Here is a 15,483-nt window from a genome sequence, read left to right on the forward strand (position 1 = left end):
GTAAATACAGTATGAAATCTAGAGGCAGGCATACACACACACACACACACACACACACACACACACACGGAAGGATCAGCTTCACTCTCTCTGTAGTCTTGCCCCTTACAATTTCCTTAGAAAAGCAAGCTCTTGTCCTGTGCAACATGAGTTTTCAGACCAGGGAAAGAGAACTTACGTGGCTTTTGCTAGCAAGCAGAAACCGGCAAGATGGCTGCTTCTTACCCCAGGACTTTTATTAACTTCTGAAGACAACCGATTTTTCTCCAAGAATTGGCTTTGTTTCTACTGTGGCGACTTTCTAGATGATAAACCCTGCGTCAGGGTGAGATTTCTGTGCCAAGTGAGCTCAGTTACTACTTCAGTCCTGGCCACTGTGTGTCTAGTTGCCCACCATGCTTGTCGGGCACCAACTCCAGGACCAGCCTCTTACTTCCCAGCTCACTTTCCCCTCTGCTCCTTGACCGCCCAGTGGCATGGAGCCCCCCACTCCTTAATTGCAGTGATAGCAACTCTTTCCTGCAAACAGGATTGTTTTCCCAGAGATGACACGGTTTCCTAGAGGACTTCTACATTAGCCACTGCCTGGCTTCCTAATGACTGATTGATACATTGATCTTCCAGAAAGTTCTTCAAGTTAAAAAAAAAAAATTAAAAAGCTATTCAGCCTTTTTCTCTGATCACGTCTCCTCCACTCTCCTTGACTTGTCAGGGTCTGTTGTCGTTCCCTAAATTTGCACTCCTGCCTCTCCAGGCCTGTGAGGAAGCTGTTCCCCCGCTGGGATGCTGGTCAGCACATGTTTGTCTTTCAGAGCAGCTGCCTTTTCCTCCCACTGAGTCCTCTTCAAGTCCCGTCTTCTCCAAGAGCACCCCACAGACTCTTCCAGAAGAGAGGAGGCTCCCTTCCCGCTTCTGCCAGAGCAGCTCCACGGGTGCCTCCAGCAAGCAGGGGCCAATTTTCCCCTCTTGTCCTTACGAGCGCCTTCAAAGTACTCTGCACGGGGCTGGCATTTATTACTCATTTTACTTTGGTTCTTTTCCACATGAAAACCGTGTTATTAAACGAAGCACTTGACTCTCACTGTATGTTTAGAGGTATCGTATGCCTGTGATAACATGTATCGCCGTGTGACTTAGGCTGCGTGACTGCTTGTCTCCCGGAGAAAGACCTTCTCTTGGTTGGGATGGAGCCGTGCACGCGAGCTGTGATTGGTGTGAGGGGACGTGTTCCTGCAGGCCTTGCCTTGGGGACCCGCAGGCTGACGGGATGCCCGCACTGTGGACTTGGGACCCTGGCCTCCGGGATGGTAACTTCTGTCAGTGAGCTTGGAGGGCAACTGACTGTCTCTCTGTCCCTGCCTGGACCAAAACCGCCCCTTCGAGAAGGAGGAAATCTCCACATAGGCCCATCCGGGACCCTCTAGCTCTGTCTGCCCCAGGCGCGTGGACTCATGACTGTCCTGGGGCCGTGTTCCACACCACACGCAGGCTGAGGAGGCCCAGGAGGCAGGACTGGGAAAAAAGAGCTGAGGGACCGTGGAGTGGACACTCACCCAGGGCTCGGCTGCCGTCTGCCGCGAACTCGCTGCTGTCCTCGAGGATCCTCCGGCCAGCCTGGGCCTTGGTGCCGTTCACCATCGAACGGAGGCACGGGACCCAGTCATCTGCCAGGTGCTGACACAGTGACTGGGTGAAGGATCACAAAAAAGGTCCTGGGGCACCTCGGTGACTCAGCTGGTTAAACAATTGCCTTCCGCTCAGGTCAGGATCCTGGAGTCTCAGGATCGAGACCCACATGGGGCTCCCTGCTTCTCCCTCTGACCTCTCCCCTCTCATGCGTGTTCTCTCTCTCTCAAATAAATAAATGAAATCTTAAAAAAAAAAAAAAAGAAGAAGAACTAAAGCTCCTTGCTGCATCTCCTCTAAGAAACCAGGAGGAAGGTCTGTGGGTGTGTGACAGGGGCTGGAAGAGATGTCCAACCCTTCCCAGCCTGGGACGGAGGGCAGGCGGGGACGTGGTCCGGCCTAGAGTAAATCCAGTCCGTGTCCTTAAAGCTTATTTCTTTTCCTGGAACAGAGCTGTCCTCCAGTCAGATTTTAACTCATGCTGTCATTTGGGGGTTGTCTGGATGTCTCTGAGGTTTGCGGGGACCATGGTGTCCCTGAAATATTGCAGTGTCACTGGGCAGAATTATTTGCTGTACCTGCAGATGCCTGCATTTCTGCGGTAGATGCGCATGTTTTAAATTTGCCTCTGAGATCTTCGTGATAACGAATGCATCTCTGCACTGGAAGACAAATACAGCCTCCGCGTAAAATAATGCTTGAAGAACACTCTGCGTTTTCAGAAAGCTGGCTTGAAAAATAAGAAAGGCTAGAACAAAATGTTCTTTTAAAACTGGCTTCCTCACTTATTGAGATCAAGATGAAGAATTAAAAATAAAATATTCTGAGATTAGGAGATTATGATCTGTGGCTCGCTGCTGGTACCGATGCCAGTGTCACTCATGGTCAATGCTCCAGCTTGCTCGCAGATACCAGTTAAAAAGCTAAAGAGTCCTTCCTTTCTGATGGTATTTTGACTTGAAAAATTTCACAAAGAAAACACGACGTCAACAAGAGTGTGTCGGCAACCCTGAACATCGCTAAACTTCGACATAACCCAGCAGATTAGCTGTTGAAGAGAAAGAGAGAAACTTAGGAAAATGAGGTTTCTTTGTTAGCAGCCCACAAATTTCACGTGCAGCCTTTGTCAAAAATCTGGACAAGTAGAAATGATGGGAAGTGTTTTGTTGGCTTCATCCTTTCAAAGTGCTTTGTAAAGAGATGCTTGTTTACTTCCTTAAAAAAAAAATAAATTCTTTTTTTATTTGTCATATGAAGAAAAGAAAAAAAATACCCAGGGCTTTTGCCTCTCTGTTTAAATTTTTTAAAAAGAAGACTATTTGTCATTTTGAATGCCTGTGGTCCCTTTCTCAGATGCCGTGCCTTATTTGGCATCTCCCGAGAAAATGTCCCACTAATGGCCTAGCAGCTCTGGCTCGGGGGAGCTGGGGTGCAGGGTGGGGTGGCTGGAGACAGATGCGGCGTGTGGCCTGCATCCATGCCGCTCCCCCTCGGGGAGACGAGGGAAGGGTCTCCGTCGAAACTGTAACCCCGCCTGAAAGGGACTGCCCAGAATGGTTCTGACTTGCAGTCTAGGACCGGTGCTGGGGTGTTGTATAAAACATCGTGTGACCCAGGTGAAAAGACTTTGTGTGGACGTTAAGGCTAAGCCTGATGCGTCTGGTGATCCTGGTACAGCCTCCCTTAGAGAAAGGCAGAGGAGTGGAAGGGAACGGAGCGAAGCCACATTTACGCGAGGCCGCGGAAGGCTGTCTTGTCATCTGTGTCCGTAGTTGGCGTTCACAACTGCTCGGCCCTCTTCTTTGGGGGCTGGAGAGAAAGGACCAGGCCCCTGTGGTGTTCTAATTTCACACATTCTTGCATCTTTCCTCAACGTGTTCCATGTGGACTGCAAAACTGAGCCCTGATACCCTTCCTCGGAGATGCAACCTCTGTGAGACCTTCGGGAAATGTTCAAGGACCATCCTTTTCACACGTGCAGTGCGGTGGCGCTCCACCTGCAACACGCGTTGGCATCCCCCGAGCGCTCCGGGAAACACAGACCGTGGGCCTCACCCCCAGAGCATCCCATTCAGCTCTTCTGGGAGAGGCCTGGAGGGAGCCTTCCCAACGAGGTCCCGGGCGACGCTCCTGCAGACTTTTGCTTGCCCGGGCACATGCTGACTGCACGGCACTTTTATAAACACTGGGTTATTCCACAATTCTAGCACTTTTCTGGCTTTTACTTCTGTGTCTTGGCCCTGAAATTAGCCTGCAGGCCCTTCCAGGGGAGACATTCATGCTCACGCTGAATCAGGCCCTGGGGCCCAGCAGGAAGGGGGCACAAATGTTCATTTTTAAGAATGAGTAAAATAGTGGGTTCCTCAGTAGAAGTTATATATAGTTCTGCTTTTATCAGATATTTCAACATATTTCTACTCCAATTACTATGCTCAGTGCTGGTTTGTCTGATTATTTTATTTTATTATTTAAAAAAAAATTTTTTTTTTTTTTTTAGGATTTTATTTATTTATTTGACAGAGATCACAAGTAGGCAGAGAGGCAGGCAGAGAGAGAGGAGGAAGCAGGCTCCCCACCGAGCAGAGAGCCCGGCGGCGCCGGGCTTAATCCCAGGACCCTGGGATCATGACCTGAGCTGAAGGAAGAGGCTTCAACCCACTGAGCCACCCAGGTGCCCCTAGATTTTTTTTTTTTTAAATGTAATCTCTAAGCCCAACTTGGGGCTTAAACTCACAATGCTGAGACCACGAGTCACATGCCCCAGGAACTGAGCCAGCCAGGTAACCCTCAATGCTGGTTTTTTTTTTTTTTTTTTTTTTTTTTATCAGATAAAAAGTTGAGGTTCATTCCAAAGGAGCGTTGCAAACTTTCACATTCAGGATAATTCCAAGTACCTTTATGAGGTAGCCAGAGACAGAGAAGGCATCTACAGCTCAACTCAGAGTCCCAAGACGTAACTATATAGAAGCTTTGCTGGCTTTGTTTTATTTTTATTTTTTCAGATCAATGTGGTATTCCCCTGTTGGTGACTCACTTCCAGTGGCCCTGGGGTAAGGAAACCAAATGGACCACAAGACATTCTAGCTTGTTCTGAAACTTAGAGTTGACTGTTTGCCCACAGGGTATCTTATTCCTCATAGAAGTATTCAGTTCTCCACAAAATATATCCATCTGCAAAACCCTAGACACTTGAGAGCAAGTTTCCTTTATCACTATCTACCAGAATGGTGTGTGTGTGTGTGTGTGTGTGTGTAACATTACCCTCCTACTTACACATCACTAATGAGCAGGTAGATAGAGTCAATAAGCATTAAGCGGAGTCTTTCTTGCCAACTGAAACAAGGCAGTTTCAAGTTTAAACACCGGTCCTTGGCACACTTGGTTGCACATTAGAACCCCCTAGGGAGCTTTTAAAAATCCCCAATCCCCAGACCATATTCTATACCAGTGAAATTGTAATTTTGGGGGACGGGACCCAGACAGACATCAATATTTTTTAAAATCTCTCGAGAATTCCAATATGCAGCCAAATGTGAGAAGCAGGGATATCAGCAATAACTCTCTGGGCAAACAGATCTGTTGTCTCTAACTGGATTCTTTCTGCAGCTGGGGGCACCAGGCCCCCTCAGACGCAGCAGGTTCATTCCTGGCCAGGAAGGAAGACTGGGCCTCAGTTTCCCTCCACAGGAGAGCACCGGGTCAGGACAACCATTTCCCTGACTCACCCCTTTTTGCTCACCAAGTGAGAAAGTGGGGTGATTTTGAATCCGCTGCGATCTTGTGGTTGATGGAATGTGGCATACATTCTCTGCAGCTGCTCCCACGAAGAGATAGAGTCTACTTCCCCACTCTGTGAGACTGGGCTGGTTTCATGACTTGCTTTGACCAGGAGATTGTAGCAAAAGAGATGTCACGGAAGTTCTGGGCCTGGGCCTCCCATGGACTGGAAGCTTCCACATTGCTCTCCTGAGTGCAGCCCTGAGAAGGCTGCGTGGGGGATGAGTGTAGCCTCCTGGAGGAGGAGAGGCCAATCTCCCCCCACCACAGCCAACACCAACCCCCAGACCTCAGTGACTCTCCAGCAGAACGTTGTCATCCGAGCGAGCCCAGTGAAGCCAGCAGAGGAGAGCTGCTCAGTCATCCGCAGATCAGAAGAAATCAGAAATTGCTGTTGTTTTGAGAGATGGAGTTTTGGGGTGGTGGTTACTCAGGGATAGAGAGGCCTGAAGCAAATAGTGACTCCGTGCGTCATTCTCTTGACTTCTGTTCCTGTGCCACGGGACAGCTGTGCATTGCCCTGCAAGGACTGACTTTAAAAAGCACTGATTTCATCTCTTTCTGTGTGGCAGTCTGTATTTTAGAGAAGCTCTGTGGCGATACGGTGTTTCTCACCATGAGCCCCTGATGCATTTTCCCATGCATTATAATATGATAATACGATTTCAAATAGACTGTAGAGTTGTAAAATAAAAATCGGTCAGTGGTGGATGTTAAAAAAATCAGTACCTAGGGATACAAATTATGTGTAAGGGAATCTTCAGGATGCAAAGTTGAAGGGTAGAGTGTCTACAACTTTGAGTAGGAGATTTACAAATTCCAGAAAAGGATGACTTTCTCCGAGGATGGGAGGAGCGGAGCAGGGACACTTCTATAAATTTAGTCCTGATATTATCTGAATTCCCTCAGTCAATATATACATATGTATATGTATATGTACATGTACGTGTATGCATATGCATATATATTTATTTTAAAATTTATTTTTAAGTCATATAAATACATTTATATAAATATATTTATATTTTAAAATATATTATATATATATTTTACACACACACACACACACACACACACACATATATATATATATATATATATATATTTTTTTTTTTTTTTCCCCTCCTGCAATGGGCAAGATACTTTCCTGGATATTGAGGCAATTCAAAAAAGAATGCTATTCTCAAACTCAGGAAGAGTGTTTCATGTTCCTATTCCCATCGTTTCAGTTTTCCAAGTTATTAGCCGCTGATAGTGTGGATATTTCAGTCTAAACAGTTGGAATTCAAATCTACATCTTCCAGAAATTGCCTCTGGTTCTTTGGTGCTAAGGAGGGGAGCTAACATTCCTGTGAGGGCTCCATGGATGGATGGAAGGATCGGAAAAGATGGGGCTTTTCACTCACCATCCTTGACAAGAGGCTTCTCCTGGGCAACAGAATCACATGACTCAGCAATTTAGAGTTAACTCAATGAGAAGACTTTGCCTGGCCACTAACCGCTCAAATTTTTATCACCTCCTCACATTGTCTGCATCTGTGCGCGTGCGTGAACACACACACACACACACACACACACACACACACACACTTTATATTACTAGGGCTACCACAGCAAAAATCCCCCACACTGGGGGGCTTAAACAACACAAATGTATTTTTCACAGTTCTAGAGGTCAACGTATCTGCAGGGTTGGTTTGTCCTGAGGGCTCTTCCCTCAGCTTGCTCTTCCCTTGGGATCATGTCCTAAACCAAAGGCAGTTGCTTAACCGACGGAGCCACTCAGGTGTCCCCCAAAATGGTTACATTCTCTGGCACTGTGAGTTAGGGTTTCATCAGATGAGTTTGGTGGTGAACATAATTCAGCCGACAACTATAGGTATATAGAGACCTATATTACATCTCTCTCTCTCTTTCACTGACAGAAAGTATGCCTGTATTTGTTTCTTTGTCAAGGGGTGAGTGTCAGCTCTCTGCCTTATGTTACAACCTACAGATAAAGACAAAGAGAAGAGGACAGCCGGTGTTTTGAAGCAGCAGGTACTCAAGACCAAATCAACGGAGGTAAACCCCAGGAAAGCTGCAGGAAGCCTGGAGGGGCTGGGGTGGGCAGGAAAGCACTCTCTGCCGTGTGGTGGGCTGCCCTGTGCTAGACCACACACCATCAGGGCAGGCATCAGTTTATGCCCTCCTGAGCATGTTCTCTGGGACAAAACCCCCACATTCTTGAGTAAGATTGCTCAAGTTCCTATTCAGAAATAATTGTCGAGGAGGAAATTACTTCTTCTTCTTTTTTTTTTTTTTTTGGCGGTTCTTTTCTTCCTTCTCATTTTTAAACTCTCCTTAAGATGATAGGCAGATGGGACTTCCTTAAATGAAAGTCACTTAGTTCCCATTTTCTCTAATGGGAGGCACTTCAAATAAAAATCTAGGTGTCAGATAGACACACATACACAAGACATTTCTTAACTGAAGGGGAATTCTGCAGATAACTAGGAAACCTGAGAGCAGGGTCAAGGGTGCTTGCCCAAGCCCAACAACATGTATTAATTTATAAACGCAGCAGACTGTGTTACTGAATTCACTCCATACTCAAGTCTCAGGAAACTCTTTCCAAATGAGTCTAACAGACCTTCGCTTAAGTTTCACGAAGGCAGCCAGAGAGAGGTGCGACTTCCCACAGCCTTCCCCAAGAAGGACCAGAGCCATCTGGGTGGGAGGTGCTGCCCTCCTACTGGCCATGGGGGGAGACAAGACGTGGTTTCAGAAAGGAATATGGACAGCCTAACCAGGAACAAACAATGAGACACTGTTACATTGCAATCCTAAAATTGGAATTGTCAACAAAATGGCCCGAGGAGAACATCACATCCTGCAGACACTGAGTCCCACAGACAGAGCTCAACAGGAGGACGTTGGGTAGATGCTGGCCATGTCCCACAGGAGTCCCAGACAGAACATCTTCTCCCCATGGGTTTTAGTTTTGTAGTTAGTTTGCCTTCCTGCACACTTTGTGTGTTTCTTCTGTTTTAGTCATGAGAGGGTTGAAAATGTTCAGGAGGCAGACCCCGAGAGCTCGCACATTTCAGCAACGAGACCAGCACATACAGATGATCACATTCACTCAGAGCTCATTAAATGAGTAAAATATGTACATATTTTCTGTACTGCTTTTTCTCAGTAGGGAAACTACTTTCCCCCCAGAAGACGAGCCACTTGTGGAACATACATCACACCAGAGCCCTGGGTCTCTCCTGTAGCAATGAAGGTACCCATGGGGTGGATGTAACCATCAAAGGGCTGAGGGTCTCCTCATGTCTTCCCAGGGAGCCTCCTGGATCTCCTCAACTGTTCTCTAGTGCTCTGTGGCTAAATGGAAGAGTGGCGGTCTTCTCTTAATTCACATACAGATTTGAGAGCTAGAACTTGCTTAGATTCAAGCCCCACCCCCCATATTTATTATGAATACGTCATTGACATTTGTCTCTGTTGAAATCTACTCTGTGATGCTATTTGACTTGGTACAAAGTCACACCTTTTTATGTTATGCCAATGCATTAACATGTCATGGTGATCAAGACCCTTTCTTATGACTTTCAGGCACCCTGATGCTCAAACAAGGCTGATTAATCAGGCCCCCAGGGGGTCTCATGCAGTGGATTGCTTCTCTGTCCCTCTGTGGGGGCAGGGGCTGTGCCTTATTAAAATTGATATTCTCTGCACCCTAGCTGGCTTATAGGGGGGCAGCGGTAAGGCTTGTTGGATCTGTGAATTGTTGGATCTGTGAATTCCCATCTGTGAGCATTAAGCAGGTGCAGTTTGACTTAGCAGCTAATGGCAATTGGGTATCGTCAAATGGCAGCAACTTCACTAGTTGGACCCATCCAGGTGTCAGTCCAGAATCAGGAGGAAGAGGAAGCAGAGTCGTGTTCCCGTTTAGGAATTTGTCCCAGAGGGAGAGGACATTTCCAATATGGCACTGAGTCTGGTTTTCTCTATTGTGCATCTTGGTGGTCACCTCCTCAGTGTGACCAGAGGAGAAAACTCTATCCCAGCTTCCCCCCCACCCAGAGCAACCACTTAGAAAACTTTTACAAGAGCCCAGGAAAAGGCCTGACAGAGGGAGAAGGTGGCCACAGAACCAGGAAAACTGCTGATCCTCTGGAGTCTCTCTCTTGTTCTTCAATGTCCACAAGCATGAAAAGAAATAGCTTGTCTGAAGCTGGATGGTGGCGGCGGGGGGTGGGGTGGGGTGGTGGAGCTTCTTGCTCTTAAGGGCTAGTGAGGACCCGGTCTCTGCTAGGGCAACAGGAGCTACGTGCCCTGATGCTAGTGATCTTTGACCAGTTGTGTTGGGGGGTGGATATGAAGGTTTTCCAGTTGAAGTACCTTCATGTCTTTCTCAGAGACTTACGGTTTACACGGTAGTAAGTATAACTATTTTTCTCTCAATGGGAAGCACTATCCCCAGTAAGAATTGATTTTCCCGTCTGAAACCTCCAAACCTCTGCATCCTTTTTCAAGTTTGGCGATCAGGGTGGTAGTGTCCCAAGACAGTAGTGCTCAGTGCTGCCTGGGAAGATTTTAATGATACCAGAGCCCTGGCTAGACCCAGATTAATTTCTCTGGAGACTTTGGATTCAGGCATCAGTATATATTTTTTTTAAGATTTTATTTAAAAAAGTTATTTTAAAGTAATCTCTATACCCAACATGGGGCTTGAACCCACAACCCTGAGATCAAGAGCTGTACATTCCATTGACTGAGACAGCCAGGTACCCTGGGCATCAGTAGTTTTTAAAGCCCTTCGAGGAGTTCTAACATGGAGCCGATGCTGAGAACCAGTGCTTAGAGTCTACTCCAGTCCTCAAATGCAAAGTTTTTGTTAAAAAGAAAAATAAGGCCAAAGATTTCTTTTAATTGGAAAAAGCATCTCTTTTTTCATATTCTCGTATCTCAAAAGCTACCAAAGGGATTTTTCCTCCCCTGAACTTTCCATTAATAAAAAAAAACAAAACAAATTTATACTGAAAACAATGATGAGAAAATTCAGCCAAAAGTAGAATTTTCCAGAAAGTTATGGGCAAGTGAAAAAAAAAAAAGGCGAAGACTGTCATTGAAAAAAAATGCTTTCACAGGAATTTCCTTTTAAATCTGCTTGCAATTGATGTCTCATTTCAAAGATGGATAAACAGCCTTTAACAAAAAGCCCCACCTCTGGCTATATTGCTAAGAAGCTCAGTGTCAAGTGATGGAAATGCCCACGGCAGAGTTCACTCAGTCTGAGTCAGTGTGGGTTTTAAAGAAGTTAACAAATTTTTAACAGTAAGAGCACAAGTGGGTAACAAAATGACTGGCAGCTCTGTGACTCGTAAAAGAATTATCTTAACAGCTAGGAGTGATGGCTCATCTTGCAAACACAACTTTCTAGAGATTCTATCAATCCTATCTTTTGGGGGCAAAAGAAATGCGTGTCTCCAGTTGGTTAGATACTCCTGCTTTCCGTGTGGTTCTGAGCCACTCAGAAGGGGGACAGAAAGGGGCGCACGAAACGAGTTTTTGAGCCTGCCCAAATGCGTCAAGTGCTTGACCATTTTTTGTTTTATGTGAGTCTGGCACAAGCTGACCTCACTGATTTTTAAGGCAACAGCTTCCCACTAGCTCTAGGAGGAAGCCGAAATCCCTCAGGCTGACATGCACGTAACAGGGTCCCACCGTGTCTTCCCATCACTGCACCAGTGGGTGCTCCTGAAAGCTTTCTGGTGAGAAGACTCAGGGACAAATGTGAGCCCAAGACATCTCCCAAACTCCTCTGGGTTTTGCTTTTCTACTGCGGCTGGCCTCATCCTCTAGGCTGAGGTCCCTGTGAAGCATTGTACAGACTTTATCAAGTAAGCTCCTTATGAGAACTGGAGAGGCAGGAATTATTGTACCCCCCACCTCCGCCTTTTCATTAAAACCTCAAGCAACTCCTGTGATCTCCTCCTTCAGAGGCGAGGGTTTGTTTTCTTAAGAAAAAAATTACCTTTTTTACTCTTCAAGCAGGTAGTCAAGTTGAGGTGTAGGAAGGTGCTTAGTCCCTGGGTTCCACTGGGTTCTTGGGATACTTTTGACCGAGCACGTTTGTAAGGGAATTGGAGCAAAGCAACTCAGGACTCGGCCACGCTGGGATTGCTCTGAAGGACTGGAGGACAGGGCAGTCCTTGGTCCACGCCTCTGTCACACGGCTGAGCTCTGCTGGGTCAGGACAGGGATGGTGCTCACGATGGAGACAACTTACAGAATCACGAGGAAGGGACAGTCAGATGCAAACTCTCGTTCAGCCGTCTGTGACACGGCCGGTGCCCTCTGCGTGTGACTGGCACTCTTGTGCCTCTGGACCTTCGCTCCTGTCGCCCTCTGCTAGGACGTCCCTTCCCCACCTCTCCAAAGGCCCCCTCCTGCCTCTCCCTGCAAGGTCAGCTCAGACGCTCCTACTCCCCACTCCCCAATCCTCCTTTTTTTCCTCCCAGCTTGAGGTAAACTGCTGGTCATGGGTTGAATTGTGTCCCCCAGAAAGATATGTCTAAGTTCCAGCTCCCAGTATCCGTGGAAGTGTCTCTGTCTGGAAGTGGTCTTTGCAAAGGTACTGAAGGGAAGGATTTTGAGATGAGATGAGGGTAGACCCTCAGTCCAGTGAAGGGGTTCCTTATGAGACGCAGAGGACCCACGGAGACGCTGAGGGGAGGCCGTCTGAAGATGAGGCAGACGTTGAACTGATGCGTCTACAGAGCCAGGCCCACCAAGGACTGCCGGCAGCCCCGGAAGTTAGGACAGGACCGAACAGGTTCTCCCTCAGAGCCTCCAGAGGGAGTCAAACCTGCCCACACTTCAGGGCTGCCTTTCTGGCCTCCAGAATGGTGACAGAATAACTATCTGCAGTTCTAGGCCTCCGGGTTCGTGGTGATTTGTAACCGCGTCCCCAGGAAACAACACCGCTTCTCTCGGGGACGCTCCTAACATCCCATCCGATCTTCTCCTGAGACACATCAATCTTGACACCGTGTTTTATTTTCTCCCATATACATTGCCTTCTCCTACCAGAGCCAGCAGGATTATCCTTTGGGTCTCCTATGATGCTTTCTGCAGGTTGGTGCTTTGGTAATATTCGCAGGGTGCTGCAGGGGGCTGGGGAAGGTTGGGGAACAGACCAGTTCATGCTCCTATAGTGACTGGAAGAACTCAGGGGAAGGCTTGGACTCAGGTTGCTGTTCCCCTCCAGGTGGGGGCTAGCCCAATTCTGGCCCAGCCCTGAGGCCTCTCTGTCATTTCAGGACTTTGGTGCACTCTGGTACATTCCAGGCAGCCCTAGGTGAGGGGCTCCTGCCTCTGTGTTTCCCATTAAAAATTATTATTATTATTTTATTATTCCCATTACTAAAGTACACACCTGGCCCACTCTTCAAATGATCTCTTCAAGGTCTTTCTTCACCGGACTCAGAGTCCACAAGGTCAGAGGTCATGCCTTTTGACCTTTGAATTTCCTCAGCCCAGTGCTAATGACATATTGATGTGCAGTGAATAGCATTTAAAGCTTTTAAGGATTTGGCCTCTAGCTGGCTTTTCAGGATCCTTTTGTCTTATCTGCTCATTCGGACTGCCCCCTACCTGCCGCAATCCAGTGAAACCAATCTCTTGGCTAAGCATTGAATTGTTCCCCCTTCTGCTGCCTCCAATTCACATGTTGGCGCACTGACTCCCCGTACCTGAGTCTGTGGCTTTTTTGGAGATAAGACATTAATAGGAGGAATCAAGTTAAAGTGAGGTCGTTCGGCTGGGCCCTAATCCAATAGCACTTGTGTCTTTATAACAAGGGGAAATTCGGGCACAGAGATACACCTAGAGGGAAGGTGGTTTGAAGACAAAGCGGGAGGACAGGCCCCTACAACCCAAGGAGAGAAGCATAGAAAGGGTCTGCTGCCTTTCGAAAGAACCAACCCTGCTGACAACTTGCTCCTGGCCGTGGAGCCTCCAGAACTGTGAGATGTCATCGTCTCGGTTGTTGGAGCCACACAATCTGTGCTCCTGTGCTACGGCAGCCAGCCCGAGCAAACGAGAGCACCTTTGTTCTCAGGTCCCTCAGCCTCTCCCTGTCCCTCGTGCCTTCGCACATGCTGTTCCCTTTGCCTGGCACATCCCTCCGCTGCAGAAAGCTCAGCTTCTGTCCTGCGTGGCAGGCTCTGTGCGCGGAGGCTTACGCGCATTACCTCACTGAGTTCTCAGAGCAGCACGGTATTTGGAAGTAAGTTCCTTTTTATAAAAAGAAGCGCTGCATTTGCTGGTTGGCCGGTACTAACAGGAGAGCTGGGACTCATCCCAGTGAACCAAAGAGAGAGGGTCCATGATTTCATGGTATCCCCGTGACCATGCTGAACGGACTGGTCACAGGGTGCCGCCATCCTTGGGCCCCATACCCTGGGCCTAGCATGACACCAGGCCATGTCTTGGTCACCTGATATGGGGTGTGGTGGGACTTCCAACATTAGTAAGATGAAATCATTTTTTTGTGACTTAGAGGAAATCATTCTGGAAAAAAAAAAAATGTGTGACGCCCCGTTTGAAAGACTCTGACCTCACGTGAGACTAAGGCATCTGTGTCAGAAGGGAAGTGGGTGGTGTGTGGTGGGTCAAGTGCTCAGAGTGGTGTTGGGCACGTAGCAAGCACTATGGACCGTGCCTGCCGGCTCTTAGTAGTATTATTGTGTGACATCTCTGCCAGGGGAGTGTGGCACAAACGTTAAGTTAGGCTCCTGCCTTGTGTATGTGAGCTGATCCTACGAAGTTTCTGGGATCTTGGTTATCTAACACAGAATGAAATAGAAACTCTGTCTAGAATATCGCAACAAGTGAAGGGAGGTGAAGCAATACCAGCCCTTTGCTGCCAAGCCCCAGATCTGGGGCTCTGACCTCGCAGGTACTACTTCCCATGTAACGATGCTCAGTGAACATCTCAGTTCTTACGTGCGACTCCAAGTTTTCAGGAATCAATTGAGCTTCTGCGTGGCTGTGAAGGAGAACTCTTCTCGTCTTCACGCTTTGCCAGTAAGTGGTTTGCCAGAACGATTTGAAGCAAGTAGACAAGTTGTTGGAAGATTCCCAGTCACCCCTAGGAGATTGAGATCAGAAACTGTGAGGCACAGTTCTAATCTGACCCATCGTGTTGGCAGTAAAGCCCATCTTTACTGACCTGGCTTTTCGCTTCATGAAAAAAAAAAAATTAGCAGCCAACATGTGTATCCTGCACCGCTAAGTGGTTGGAATTTTACTTAAGCGGCTTTCTTTCTCAGTCCTCAAGACTGTGTGGCAGCAACTCATTTATTTCTTCTCCTAATTCTGTACAGCACATAGTTATTGCCTTAACGGTTGCGTAAATTGAAGCTCAGAAATATGGAAGAATTTGCACCTGGAAAAATAAACAAGTATGTACTAGAATTTCAATACAGGTTTTCTTGATTTCGTATTCCAAACCATTTCCAAATTCCCACCGAGCTTCTCAGCCTGGGAGAAGCAGTCAGGATGGGCTATCTAGACAGGGAAGGACAAGGCTGATGAAATGCATGGAGACCCCTCTAGCAGGTCTCTCCAGAGGGCTGGAATTTCCTAGAGTCTGTTGCCAGTTAAGACATGTTTACAAAAGGTGACCGTCTGACCTTAAGTCCCTGAGGTGGGGGCACCACAGGACCACTGTCCATGTGGGTCTCTCACTCCCATGACTCCCGGTGGCTGACGGAGAGCTCAGGTGAATACGGGCAGTGAGGGGAGATGAAAAAGGCGAAGAGAGATTCTCGGAAATCACCAGAAAGGAGCAGGAAGATTCAGTCAGATTCAACACCTGTTTTGGGGGGGCTCCAGGTCAATAGTGAGTTGTGGGTTGGAGCTACCTGTTTCTGGAAGGAGACCCAACACTGCGTGTGGGCTGTGAGGGTCACTCGTGCAAAGAAGGATGAGGTGGAGGACAAAATGGACCTGTACTTATGTTACCTTCTGTTCCACAGTGAAGGGAGAATACTGCCCTTTTTGAGGTTTTTGTCCCTTTGATAT

Source organism: Mustela nigripes, chromosome 5 (assembly GCF_022355385.1).
Source record: "Mustela nigripes isolate SB6536 chromosome 5, MUSNIG.SB6536, whole genome shotgun sequence".
Taxonomy (NCBI): domain Eukaryota; kingdom Metazoa; phylum Chordata; class Mammalia; order Carnivora; family Mustelidae; genus Mustela; species Mustela nigripes.